Here is a 14351-nt window from a genome sequence, read left to right as displayed (position 1 = left end):
AGTCACCGGGAACAATGGCCACAAGCTGAGGGAGGAGAGGTTTAGGTTAGATATTAGGAAGAACTACTTCACGGTAAGGGTGGCCAGAGCCTGGAATGGGCTTCCCAGAGAGGTGGTGCTCTCATCGTCCCTGGAGATCTTCAAAAGGAGACTGGATAGGCGCTTGGCTGGGGTCTTATGACCCCTGCCACCCCCAGTGCTCCTTCCTGCCCATGGCAGGGGGTCGGACTAGATGATCTGTCTAGGTCCCTTCCCACTCATTGATTTTATGATTCTAAAAAGTGCCTTTAAAAGAAAGTAGGAAATGAAGCAGCTCCATTTAAAAGAACAACACTGAAGTTGTACAGTTGAGTGCTCAAAAGCTGGGAGCTGCCAGAATTAAAGTTACTTGAGCAACTGACTCCTTTGTGCCTTTGCATGTGATGGGAGCATATGACTTTTTTTAGTGGCTATTTGCTGCCTTTGGTGCATGGTGTATCTTAGGGTGACCCACGGTGGTCCTATCAATAGGATTTCTCCTTCATTGTAGAAGCTAGAAGATGTAGGGCAGTTCTCCATAACTTTTTAGGTTCTACACAGTTAACTAATTTCAAAACCCAATTTATACATGACTGCTTACCTCCCTAAGCAAGGGGTGGTAGTAGGGGTGGAGGATCATCCAGGCAGCGCTTGGCTTATCTGCTTGGTTTATCTCCTCACCTTGTGGAACTCTTCAAAGGATCTGGCAGCACCCCAGGGTACCTGTTTGAGAATTACTGGTGTAGAGCAATTGAGGTAGGGGACAGCAGGAAGAGAGAACAGTTTCATGGCAGTGTCGGTGCTGTCCTAGAGAAATCAGGAATTCCTTCACAGATATAAGGAATCTGTGCGATGCTGGACAAGTCCCTTAAAACGCCTGTCATAGGCAAGGAGTTCTTAGGATGGTGTCTTTTATTGTACCAACTATGCAGTTGGGATAGGCAAGCTTTTAAATGCAAGACATTCTTCAATCACTCCTTTTGCCTGATTTGAAATGGGGTCTGATTTGCCAGACATGCCTCCTATCCCTTTCTATAAAATAAGGGAAATGTTCCTTCATCTCACAGGCATGTTCTGAAAATAAATGCTTATGAACAGCTCTTTTCATACTGTAAGAAAGCCCTTGAGGAAACTAGTAATTCTGCCTTTGGTGTAGGCTTTGACTAGTATGCTGTTGGTAGGGCAAAGGGTCACACATCAAGCAATCACAAAAATGGAGAATCTGGTTTGAACTGAGTGATGGAAATGTTCTGTGGGAAAATAGTAAGATGTGATTAAAGTCTATTAACTGTGTGCATCAGGTGGCTAAATTATGGTTCTGCCGACTACCTTAATTCTGGCATTTCTCAACTTCCAGGTACTTGACTTTGCAACCCTGGTGTCCTTATATAAAGCATATATTTTATATATCACACCAGTGACTTTTAGCTCTTTTAAACAAGCGGCAACAGCAACATGCTAGGGGTCTATAAAAGCAATAATCTTTTGCACTTACAGTAGCATGGTAAATAGGGACAAAATAGGCATTAAGCGCAAATCTAAACCTGTCCTACTAGATGGCTCATCTATACTCTTTACTTTTTATAAGTTGTCAGTCTCCTGACAATTTACATAGTAAATGTTGTTATGATCATTGGATATATAGGCCTGTTTAATTAACTGTCTCGTTTCCAAAAAAAAAAAATGTATCTATGCAAAACTAGTGTGTGCTGTGGGGGCGGGGGGGCTAAAGAGGGAGGCTAGCCTAAGGTTCTTGATCACCTGTTGATGATGCCTGCAGTCAACGTTTAGACAGCTGCATATCCTACGGCAGTGGGACAGCTGTGTGGTGGCAGACTTGCTATGAGGAATTAAATATGCAGCATGTACTTGGGGAGACTTTAACTTCCTCCAGAGAGGAAACATTTCAAGTCAAATTAAATGCAATCAGTGTCACCACAGATTTAAATTTGTGTGCCTAATTTAGAGACAGATTTTTTTAATCCCTGTGTGTACTGGCACTGGCTGACCAACTTCTATGAAACTGGTTATTAGCCAGAAGTGCCCTAAAGAATCGAGGCAAAGGATGCTGTAAATCAGTGCATTTCCCAGGCACCCGCTCCATTTCTACACTACAAGCTAGCTGTTCTTATCTGAGAAGAGCAGCACCAGCACTCAGTTGATTCTGCAAGAAGGCTTGGAAGTGGAATTTGAACCTTCCTGCATCAGTCAGGGTTAACCAATTTTTGTTGATCTTCAGTCGGGTTACTTAATGAAACTAGACAACAGAGCTCCACTGATTTCTCATCTTTTTCACTTTTATTTCATGAGGATACACACTGGCCTGTTTCAAGCTTCCAAATTTTTCAGCAGTTCCTATTCCCATATGGATCACCACTTACAGTGATGTTGCTTGATAGAGGCGGTTGGTGTTGTTAGAAACTGGGAATTTGACTTTATTGACTCAGGACAGAAATTACACACAAACTGGTCTAAGTGATCAGAATCTGGTTCAAATCTGTAACACAACAGAAATTCAGTGCACATAAGCCACTTTCTAAATGGCTGAAACCAGTTTAAGATAAACTTAGATGGATATAGTATCAGACTTTAACTGATGTAGGTTAAATCAGTTTACTGAACTTCTGTCCCAGATCCCCTCCAGATTCAAGCTAACTCACAGTCCCCCAACATCCCAGAATGCTTTGAACCTCCTTGGCAAACCCCCTCCCACCCCTTGCAGGGTGGCCAAGCTGGCCTTGGCCCAAGCTGTCTGCTCCAGCCAAGAAGGAAGGTAGGCCAGAAGCCAGGGGGTGCTAGATCATATGTCAGGCATGTGGCCGCAATTTCAGAATCAAAAGTCAATGTCTGTTCATTTGTTTATTGGCTTAATCTATGCATTTCAGACTAACCTGTGAAGATTGAATTGATTCAGCCTTGGGCTTTTTGACTGTCTGCACTTAAGCACTGCGACTGACTTCCTGGGGAACCAGTGAAGTGGACTACCCAGACTGCTGCCAAATGTGTAAAATAAATACATTGGAAAAATGGATTCTACAATACCTTAAGACAGGCGGGTAATTATTTGGGCTGGAAGGCTACTTAAGGGTTTTTGGTGAGCTGTCATGAACTGGGTCAGCACCCCCTTCCCCTTACTGGCAACAACTTATCAAAACTCCCTAAGTGTCTCTGTCCCATGCTCAGCTGGGAAGATGGGTTGGGGCCACAGGCAGGAAGGGAGCAGTGTCTGGGAGTGGCATGGGTAGGCAGGGCTGGGTCTGGGATTGGGATCATGGGGTTATTACAGTGTGGGGCTGGATACTAGAGCAGAGCTGAGATCTGCTCCACACCCCACCTGCCCATGGGACCAGTGCCTGTCACAGGGACATGCAAAGAGTGGACTGCGACTCAGCCATGTCCTGGCCCCTGGCTCTGGGCTGTCCCCACCCCATGATCCTAGCCCCCACCTGCCTGTCTCACTCTGACACTGCTCCCTGCCCGGCCTTGGCTCCATGTCATCTGCCCAGCCAAGTGCACCCTATTCCTGCAGGTCCCAGGCTGGTTACCATGGAGACCCTGTGACCCCCCCCGCCCCTGCCTTCCATCCTGCATCCCCAGTGGTGGGTGTGTGGGGTAGATGAACGAGGGTGCCTGGGCAGTAAGGCTGGGTCTGACAGTAGTGGCAGTGGCACCTGGAAGGAGCTGCTGCTTCCGGGAAGCACAGTCTGGCCAGTGCAGCGCCCCATCCCTGCCTGGGGGCAGCAGGACGCATCGCATGCACCATGGCCCTGACTGCACCCCCTCCTCTGGATTCGGCAGGGCCATGAGACCTACAGCTGAGCGGGCAGGGGCTTGGTCATGGATCAGGTAGGCCAAGGAGAGAGCAGAGCCCCCACCTGTGTTGCACAGCTCAGTCTGGGCACAAAGCCCCAAGGAGCTCACACTGCCTCTCCTATAGGCAGCGTCCAGCAGGGACGGGGATGGAGGTGGATAGAGCAGGGAAAGCCGTGCCAGGTGCTGGGGGAAGATGCAGTCTCAGCCTGCTTGTTGTCCCAGATGGGCCCCCCAGCACAGGCTTCTAAGGGCACCTGAATCCCAGGTGGGCAGCATTGGCCAACCCAAAAACTCCCCAAAGGAGAGGCACAGGGGAGCTGCTAGCAAACCTGTGCTGTGCTGCCCCCTTCCCCTGAAGGGAGTCATAGTGGGGCCTTTCCCTTGTGATTTGACAGGACTTGTGCGTCCTGCTCTCTCTGCTGACTTAGTCCCAAGTTGGTTGGCACACCAGGAGAGACCGCTGCTGCCAGAACTGCTTCTCCAGTTCCAGCATCTGCTCCTTGCATAACAGCATCCACCGCAAAGTCGTCTTGGCAGTGCCTGGTGGTAGCACAGGGCCCTGCAGGCTTTGGCTCCGGCCTGCTCAGTTACACAGCATAAGGTGCCCTAAGGTGTCCACACATGAGTTAAGGTGCCTTAACTAATTGCACCTAAATCTGATACCTGCTTTATGCAGGTATTAAATTTAGGCATGATTAGCCTAAAATGGCCATGTTTAAGATGCATGGAGGGTACACACATGTAGACCTGCACCCTTCATGTGCCTTAAAAATGGCTGATGTAACTTAAATCACCACGTGTAGATGCGCCCACTGAGAAGTACTGTTATAAATACAACTCTTAAACACAGAAGTATGTAGGCTCCTGGGCAATATTCCCTTACAGCAAACTCTTCTCTCCAGAATAATAAGGAATCATTTACTCTTGTTTTAAAGTACTGGAGTTAGGACACAAAGCTTGAAGATACTGAGTCCTTCCTGTGAGGTTCTGAACCCCTTCCACACCTGTAGAAGGCAACAGGGACTGATGTTGCTCAGCACATTTCAGTCCTGAAAAGTGCTAAGGATTTCCTGGAAGTCTGCATGTAGAAAGTTAATTTGACTCTATTGCATCATTGTGATAATATTTTTCCAAATTCCTGTAGTGGGCAATTAAACCTCATAGACAAATGCTCGCTTCATCCCAGTATAAACACTTGAAAATGCTTTTGGTGCAAGCAGTGGTTACGCTGTAATTTATGACAGTGTAATATAAGAAATGTGTATGTGCGCACATGCACACAGTTCCCTATTCCTCTGACTTCTAAATGGTAACCTGGTTAGTGCCCAGGTTTGTTTTGGTTTTAGCTTTTGATTGTAGCCAAACATGGCTACGCAACTGGAGAAAAAAAATGCATGTTCAATCATAGACTCTAGTTTGGGGACACTAATCTAATGGAAGACTGCTACGTTCTACCCTGGCATAAACCCTCAGTTGTGAAAGGGTTAAAGAACATGTGCCAAGGCAGGAAAGTGGAAATAAAGGTTTGTTTCAGGAACTGTAGAATCTTCACACGATTTGGCGAGGGCCATTTGGTCTTGCACCTGTTTCCCACCAGCTGAAAGACTGCATGCAAATATAAATGTGAAACTACATAAAGCTCAAATACTTGAGAGCAGAATGAATGGTATAGATAGAGAGACTATTTCTAAGTTGTGTGTCAGGAAGTTCAAGGTACCAAAATAACATTTGCCACTGTATGTTGTGGATTATGAAGCCAGTAAAAGGAGAGGACAGAATGCAGCTGGGTGCCATTTGTTGCCATTTCAATAAACTAATCTTTGCTATGTGTTTTGCATAGGAGTCTAGAGGGAAAGAAATGTGCAGCAAATTATGTGGGAGCAAATAAAAGGGTAAAACAGTTTAGGCATTGGACTGGGACTGGAGAGATTTGGCTTCAAATCCTGCCTCTGCTCTCGGTCCCTTCACAGGATCTGATGAAGCCTTCTACTTACAAAAGCTTATGCTATACATCTCTCATGTTGTTAATATATAAGGTGCAAATCGAACCCTGCCTTCTGCCTGATGACAGACTAACCCAATTAATTACATTTTTCTCCATTAGCCTCTCTGTGACTAGACAATACAGCTGGGGAGGGATTTTCAAAAATACTTGGACTAAGACAAATTCAGCTTCTCCTGAAGTCAGCAACATACTTAGCAAAAAGAAGCCAGTGTGTATGTATGTGTGTGTGTGTGTGTGTATATATATAATATATATTTTTAAACCCTAACCCTTTTCCCTTCCTCAGTTCCCCACTTATAAAATGAAGGTTGTACATCCTTTCTCCCATCCATTTTCTATTTTGATTAGACTGTCCCTGTTTTGAAAAGTTTAGTCATTTGAAATATGTATGCAGAGTACAAAGTCCAAGGGCATCTGGACTTCAGTGTTACTGTAATGCATTTATAAAGAGGCAGTTTGCTCTGGCTTGTGAGCAAAACATCCTTTTTATTGAATACAGTTTACAGCTATGAACAGTTAAGTAAATGAATTGTAACTCTGATAGTAATCTTTTGTGACAGTACTATATAAAAGTAATGCAAAATAGTTTAGAAATCAAAAGTTGTTTAATTTATACCTTGTTATAAAAAACAGCAAAGGTAGTGGTGAGAGTTGCATCTTCTTCATTCTACCTTTTTTTTCAGTGTATTTCAGTTATTCATTTTATTTTTCTTACTATGGGTCCTGGAGAGACGTGGGCAAAGCACACAAGTGTTACAAAATAGCTTATAAATAAAATCTATGTTTTTTGCACCTTGTTTTAAAAACAGACGAAGTATGTTGGTGTTTCTTCATGTTGCTCTTCTACTATGTTTCCAGCATATATTTTATTTTTCCCACTTAGAACCTAATAGAAGTGTGGTCAAAATACAGTAAAATGAAAGAAAGTACTTGAATTGAATGATAGGCAGTTCATTGCTTGCGTTTTCCTAGTAGAAATTTACAGTCTATAGATTTTGCATGGCTTGGCCCATCCTATTTGGTTTCAGTTAGTTAATTGTCTCACAAATGGGGAGCATATGAAACTTTGTGATTAGGGGAAAAAAACCTTATGAGGCCACCTGCTCTAACTTATATGTTCTTTTAAGAGTAAAGCTATTTTTTCATCATCTCCAGGCTACTTTACATGCGTCTTAGATATGTACAGTGATTTAAAGTACACAAGCTAGAACACTACTTTAGAGATCGCTCCACTTGACAGGATCCATGCATAGTGGATATATCCAGCTGTGCCTTGGGCTGGTATGGGCAGGCAGGTAGCTTCAGAATACAGAGGGAAAAAGAGTGCATGTTTTCAGAGGATCATTTTATTATACTTTTTTGGTTCCGTTTCATTTTTGGGGATTTTCTCTAACAAACTGTTCCAGTTCACAAGCTCTTCCTATTTGCTTTTAGAACGTGTTTAGAATATTTCCTTCCTAAAATAAATAAGCTAAGCGTTCTTTCTTTTGGGATGGAAAGCATTGAGAACTGTGTAGCATGGTACATTTTGGAAGGAAATTGGGAAGGAAATTAAAATTTTGAGAGTGCCATATGGAGCTTGTGGGGATGACCCAGAGAGCCTAAAGGAGATCCACTAAAGGAGCAGGACACTTAAATTCTGCCTAAGTCTAAAATTGCAGTTGTAAAAAATCTTGGCTCAGCTGCTGCCTTTTCCTCGAGGTGCCTCCATAGGTACCTTATTGCCATCCCGAAAAATTCCCCAAGATTCTAGAGTTTGGCATCTGCACCTGTCCTGAACCTGCCCCAGTTTTGAGAGGGCTGAGCAGCTTGGTGCATAACCTAATTTTAACCGCAGCTGAGGTCCAAAAACAAAGTATTCCTTTGCCTGAATCCCCCACAGGCTTCCATCTGGTAGGTGTTGCCTTAGAGTATTTCCCCTCACAGTGACAGTCTGGCTGCTTATAAAATGCAGTTGCAGCAGCCCCATGCTGAGATGAAGTTCGTCACCTTATGTAATGGCGATTGGACAGATCACTCAGCCAGAAAGTGGGAGACTCTAGTTTAATACCTTCCTCAGCCTGAGAAGGTTCAAATCATATTTCTGATACTTCAGTGGTGTGCTGTACCACAGTGGTCTCCAAAGTGGGGAGTGCGTACTGCAGGGGGTGCGCAAGGCGATCCACTGGGATGCGGGAAGAAAATATTAGAACTTCTATTTATATTTATATAAATATACATATATTGGGGGTGCGTGATCAAAATTTTTTTACTGATAGGGGTGCGCGAATATAAATATACATATATGGGGGTGGTGCTCAAAAATTTTTTACTAATAGGGGTGTGCAATCAAAAAAGTTTGGAGACCACTGCTCTAGACACCACATGAAAGACTGGACTGGAATACAGCCCTTCCTGCTTAAGAAACAAATGAAAGATTCATCGGCCCAGAAAGGGATGAATCAGGAGCATTGCTGAGAGGTTAAGGTACTCAACTGGGAAGTGAGAGACCTCTGTTCTAACCTCCGCCCAGCACTGCTTCTGTGTATTAGCCAGTAAACACTAACTCCACCTTTGTTTTAAAGAAAGAGAAAGCCATGTTCTTGTTCTTCTGTAGAAGGCTGTAGATGAGGAAGAGAAGCCTTCCGTGCAGGTGGAGCAGCTGGAGTCAATTAGTGCATGCACCCTTAGCAAAACAGAAACTGGATCAATCAGCCAGGCCTTGGTGCGCCTTCAGGAAAATGCAGACCTGATCCAATCTCTCTGTGGGCCATAAATTGCCAACCCCCAGCTCAGTGGATGTAATTTCTCTCTTTCTCTAGTGAAATAGTAATATCTACATAAAATTACTTTATAATGGCATGATTTATTCCTCTCTTCACATGGGATTAGCTATTCTTCTAGAAAACACCATCATATTATATAGCCCTATCCTCACTATTATGACTTTACCAAGATACTTAAAGTAGTATAGCATTTTAGTGAAGACAAGCCCTGAATATTTGCTTCCAGTGTTCTTGAGCCTATTTATTTTCTTTTATCAGTTTCCAGCATAATTAATATACTGCTGAGGACCAAGAGGGCTTTTTTCCTACAGTTACTGAAAGGAGAAAAACCTTTTGGGTCCTCTCGCAATGCTTAAGGTATAAAGGCAGGAGACAGAAAATAAACAGGATCAGGACCAGCGAGACCAACACGCAGGGGAAAGAATATCGTTAACAAGAATTGGAGGTCTACATTTGTTCCCATAAGTGGTGAGTGTCATGGGGGTGGAGGGATAACTGCATCCCTCAGATGATACCTTTTGGTGTTTCGTTATAAAGTTTCTTTGTGTGAAAAACAGATGCAAGACTAGAAGGGTCTGGCCTGTGCTTCGCTCTTCGTGCACTCTTCCTTCTGGTAGATGTAGAATGTAGTTTCCCTCCTCCCCGCCCCTCTGTGTGCATTGGAATGCAAGACTAACATAACGGAGAAAGAAATACCTTTTCTGAGAATCAACCATCAGTGTTTTAGAGCACTCTGAATAAGAAAATCTCTGTATAAAATGAACCACTGCATGAACATAGCAGTTCAAATTCACTGCTGGCAAAAGTGGAGTCTACTTTGACTTTTTATGCTAGTTGTAATAGTTGTAAAACTAACCTAGTAACTGTCATATTTAATACTAGGAAATACAGTATACAGTCCTATGGGAAAACAAAGGCATTTGACTATTATTCCCAGTTTAATTTAATTGCTTTTTTTAAGACAAAAATCAGTGTATTTTATGAACATTTTTCCAGTGTGCCAAAAGATCCCAGTGTTGCCAAAATATAAACGTAGATTGTTGCTTCACAGGGCCCCCTCCAAAACATGCCATGTGAAACAGGGTAGTGTTACTTTTGTGGACATAACTCATGGAAATGTTCCTTTCATGTGAAAAATCTTCAAAGTCTGTAACACATGATATAATAAATCTGTTTCACCCGTATCTGAAGAACTAATTGGACAAGTTCCTTACTGTGCTTAAAATTGGCAAATCTTTATTGGATTATGAACCTATGGTGACTTGCATAATCTGAAGAGCCAGTCAGTTGTGTTAATTTTTACTATGAGCTAGGCTTTCTTCTATCACTTGCCCATAAAGATGTGTGTTACAGCTAAAAGAAAAGCATAAAAGTGCTTCCTTTGTTCCTTATTTTGAGTGTCTTAAGGGGCATTTCTAAGGCTGCAATAATATGTTCAAACTTACGTTTCTTGTCCAAAAACTCCTGTTTTAATAAGTGTAGACCAGATGATTTTGGAAATCATGTTCCCCAATGAATTCTGCTTGAGTTTATGAACTCTCTGTATATAGTTTAATCCAACTACAACTCCATTTTTACTCTAAAGCAAGTCTGCCTTTGTTGCCTGTTTATGGGGTTTTAACACAGAGGTAATGATGGAGGGATGGTCTGTTTCTCAAATAGAAACATCCATGGCCAATCCAAGAAAATCTGTCCATCCAGGTAGTCTAATAACTAACTAAGTGACAAATTATCTGATAGGGCTAATCAGGATATCACATGACCAGAGAAGATTGTCATTTTCTCACCAGGAATTTTAGAGAAGAAAAAAAGCAGAAAGGAAGGCTGTGCAAAAGGAGGAACTTGGACTTTCATAGATTCATAGACATAAGGGCTGGAAGGGACCTCGGGAGATCGAGTCCAGCCCCCTGCCCAAAGCGGGGTCCTGATCTGTTTCCAAAGACTATTGCAGAGTGGTGAGGAAACTGATGCACCAAAGAGTGAGTGGGAGTTTTACTCTTTTGTTAGGGTCCATATCTCTTCATTTTTCACCACAGAAGTTTTCTGCCTTTCAACTGTCATATCTACAGAGTGGTTAGCTGTTTCTGGAGTGCCTAAAGTTGGAGTGCTGGGAAAGGATGTGGGCATAAGCAGATAGTGGGTCTTAGCAGGGTCTAAACAGGTACTGGAGTCCTCCAGCAACTGAATCATGAGACCTCACTTCCATGAAGGCATAGAAGAATCTGCCCAGGAAATGTCAGAAGACAAAAGATATGATGCTAGAGAGACTGGTTAGACCAAGGGAAAGTCTAAGTATAGGACTGGACTGTAGGTCCAGTGTGGAGCTGTTCACCTGAGGGAGCTTTACCATGACACACTTATCCATGAATGTCATTTTTGAGAGCTCAGAATTAAAGATTATAACTATTGTCCCTTATAAAGCTGTGTACTAGTGCCCTTAAGTAATGGCACCGTTGCATTTGAATGCTAGAGTCCCTTGCTCAATTTCTTTCTATAAAAGTTTTAGTAGCACCTTCTGGTGTTTTTTACACAGTCCATGCAGAATCAGGTGCTGCTAGAAGGTCTGAGTCAAGAGTAAAGCTCTTTAACATTTTTACTATGTCAAGAAAAGCCTCTATGTTGACGCCTATATCATTCCAAAGATGTGTATCACTGGCAGGATATACATAAGCCCTGCCTTTCCCTTTGCAGTCACTTTTGCAAGTCTTCCAAGTGACTTGTAATGTTTGAATAATGAGTTTACATCAGTCTGCAAATAATGTACAAAGAAATGTCATGATTTGTAAAACACCTACCTGGCATCAGTTCCAAGAATGAATGAGTGGGTGTGTTGCACTAAAAATAGTAGCCCAACTACCTTTTGACATGATAAATACCTCCACGTTGTTATAAAGATGCTGCACAGGCTATGCCTAGAGACGAAGAGGTGGTAATGCCATTGCTACTTTCACATGTTAGCAGCTGTATTTGGTGCTTCCCGCCAGTCTCTTGGGCATTCTGCCTATCACAGGAAACACTCAAAACTGCTGCACATTAAAATAAACCACAAATGTTCTCAGTGAGAGAGAGAGAGAGAGAGAGATGTTTTCTTGGAAGGAAGAAATGCATGCATTTCAAGAATGAGCTCCTTTCTTCTAAGAAGTACTCTACTTTTCCACTTCATTTTAATCCCTTCTTGGTTCTACAGGTATGGTGGAAAGTGTTTTTATGGTTTGCATAATGCACTGGTTTTGTAAAAACAATGACTGAGTTGTTTAATTCATGTTGGTTGTCTGTACAATGAACTGTATAACCAAGCATGTCTAAAACTACTCTTGCTATAGCAAAATCTGATCAATCTATACCCCGTTTATTTAATGTTGAATCTGCATCAAAAGCTAATAAGGGATAACAATGCATCAACACTGAGTAATGATGCAAGAGAATTTGAATGCAACTCTATTTAACGCTAAAGACAACACTTAATGGGCACAACATAAGCAAGTACAAGTAGTCAGTGAAGGAAACCTTTCTGAAAGCACTTTTTTGTCTTGAGATCAGTGTCTAATCTTTTCTTCCTATCTGGTAGACTCATAGTAAATGACTCACTACTTCCATTTGTGCTACTCTTGAGTAGAGATGCATAGTATAAATACAGTTAGCATCAGTCATCTACTTCCAGAGTAAGGAGGAGAAAATCAGTTGTGGAATAGGTAAGTGCCACTACTCCAGCACTGTACTCTCCTCAACCAGTCCTGTGGAAACTTCCTTAGGAACATCATAGACCCCCTTATTTTGCAAGGGATGGACTGGCCATCCTCCAGGTCATCAGTCCTATTCAATCACATGGAACATATTTCTAAATGAACTCTGTCACTCCTACCTAGGTGTGTGTGTATTGGTAGGGTGGGGTAAGGAGGGGGAGTAAGATGAAAGAAGTACCCAAAGCAAAGATAGAAATAAGGAGCTATTAACAGTTCTGGTAAAAATCCAGGACCCAGTGTGGAAGCATGTGGTCTATATGTGGATATCCAGTGTGATCAACCCTGAAATTAATCCTCATGCACCTTGAATGAACTAGGGAGCTAAGCGCCGGCCAGATTATGCCTGTGAAGAAACTGAGCCAGGCAGGGGTGACTGGTGCCTCCTGAGTCTGGGGGGGACACAATATATGGGCGGGCCCTGGGGGAGGCCAAAAGCCCCATATCCTATACTTATGTGCTGTGGCTTAGTGCTCCCCCTCAACACTCTGTTGGCCCGCACGGCAAAAAAACTGCCCTGTCCTGAGTGGTGCCAAGTCAGGGGCCAATCTCCAAGGGGGACACATGCGCCCCCCCCCCCGGTCCCTCCCTACCAGTCGCTTGTGGAGCCAGGGAAATTAGGGGACTTTAATGTTAGGGAAGGAATTGGAAGTGAAACCAGAGAACACGCTGCATTAAATCTGCATCTACAGCTTGACACAGCAATAGCTGTGTTTATTTTTTTCCTCTTGGAGGTCTTTCCCATCAGGTCCCACACAAGCATGCAGTGATGCACAGGGGCATGCGGAAATATGCAGGCAGCCTGTCTTTCCAATACTGGTAATTGACAACACTGCCAAGAAAATTAACCAGCCCAAGTGTGAAATTTGTTTGCCCACTCTTATGAAGATGCTAAAGGAAAAATGGTATTTTATGGACTTACAAGAAAAACCTTACTCCAGATAAATGTAAAAATAGATTTTGTCAAAGCTTTGCCTGTTGGTATAATTTCCCTGGGTTTGAAAAGTCCCTTCTTCCAGCAGCTGGAGTTTGCTACAGTACCTATCCCACTTTAATATCATGTAAAAAGGCCTAGGCATTTAACACATGGTGGGTTGGTTATAGCTAAATTCTCTGCTGAAGGCCAAACTGCAGGATGTTCATGGTTGTTGGGAGTCCTTTTTTGGTTATATTAATGAAACCCCCCCTCCCATATTGGTAAAACAAGACCCTACTCGTCACTGTTTCTATAATGTATTTAAATATTTAATGTGAACAGGTGTGTTATATATTTGAGAAGATGGGAAGGGAGAATATATGTTGATCAGAAATGGTACCTGAGTGACACTGGAAGCAACTACTATGATGGTCAGTAGTTTTCAGTCTCTTTGTTCCTATTTTGAAGAATCATCAACTGTTTTACATGCATATGCCTATATGGTCAGTCCTGTTGCTGTTTGCGGTAGTCTGGAATGACTTCCTTGTTCTCTTTGTTCCTATAGTGTTGTTCCTCTGCCTTGGAGGCAGTCATTCAAGAAAAAAGATGAGCTTGTGATTAAGAGCTTGATGTAGGTCCCCAGAGACCCAAGTCTGATTTCATCAGGGCTACTTAAATGGTGAAGCATTTTTTTCAAAATGTCCTGATTTGCTTGTCTCTTGAGGTTGGTGACTTAAAGGCCTGGCCCCTGAAGTCATGCAGTTCCCTGGGACTCTCCATTTTCCTTGTTTCTAAGGAAGTTTCTTGTTATCACAGTGGCAGAGAAAAGCCTAAACATGTGGAGTGCAAAGGTTCAAAAAATGAGAATGCAGAACATGCCAGCAGGATGCTGGCTGCTGTGGTCCTCCTGCTTTACCTGTGGCAGGCTGTGTCAGGGTTGGTGGTATTCTTAGGTGGAGTTGTATAGCATGGTTTGGATAGGGCTGCTCCTGCCTCGGGCAGGGATCTGGACTCTGTGACCTCTGGAGGTCCCTTCCAGCCCTTCTCTAGGATTCTGTTATTTTTCTATGTATTGTTTTTAAATCAGCCATGAG

At 43.0% G+C, this 14351-nt stretch overlaps 1 long non-coding RNA gene across 1 annotated transcript in view; it reads right to left on the bottom strand.

Annotated features, from left to right (window-relative positions):
- LOC109321727 overlaps window positions 1-14280 on the bottom strand; it is a 17239-nt gene extending 2959 nt beyond the window's left edge. The window contains exon 1 of the long non-coding RNA XR_002104153.1: window positions 13658-14280. This is a non-coding gene — a long non-coding RNA (uncharacterized LOC109321727). The remainder of the gene's footprint in view (window positions 1-13657) is intronic.
- Window positions 14281-14351: the final 71 nt, after the last annotated feature.

The sequence above is a fragment of the Crocodylus porosus genome, unplaced genomic scaffold, assembly GCF_001723895.1.
Source record: "Crocodylus porosus isolate Cpor-Errol unplaced genomic scaffold, CroPor_comp1, whole genome shotgun sequence".
NCBI classification, from domain to species: Eukaryota; Metazoa; Chordata; order Crocodylia; family Crocodylidae; genus Crocodylus; species Crocodylus porosus.
This window is presented reverse-complemented; position numbering and strand designations above follow the sequence as displayed.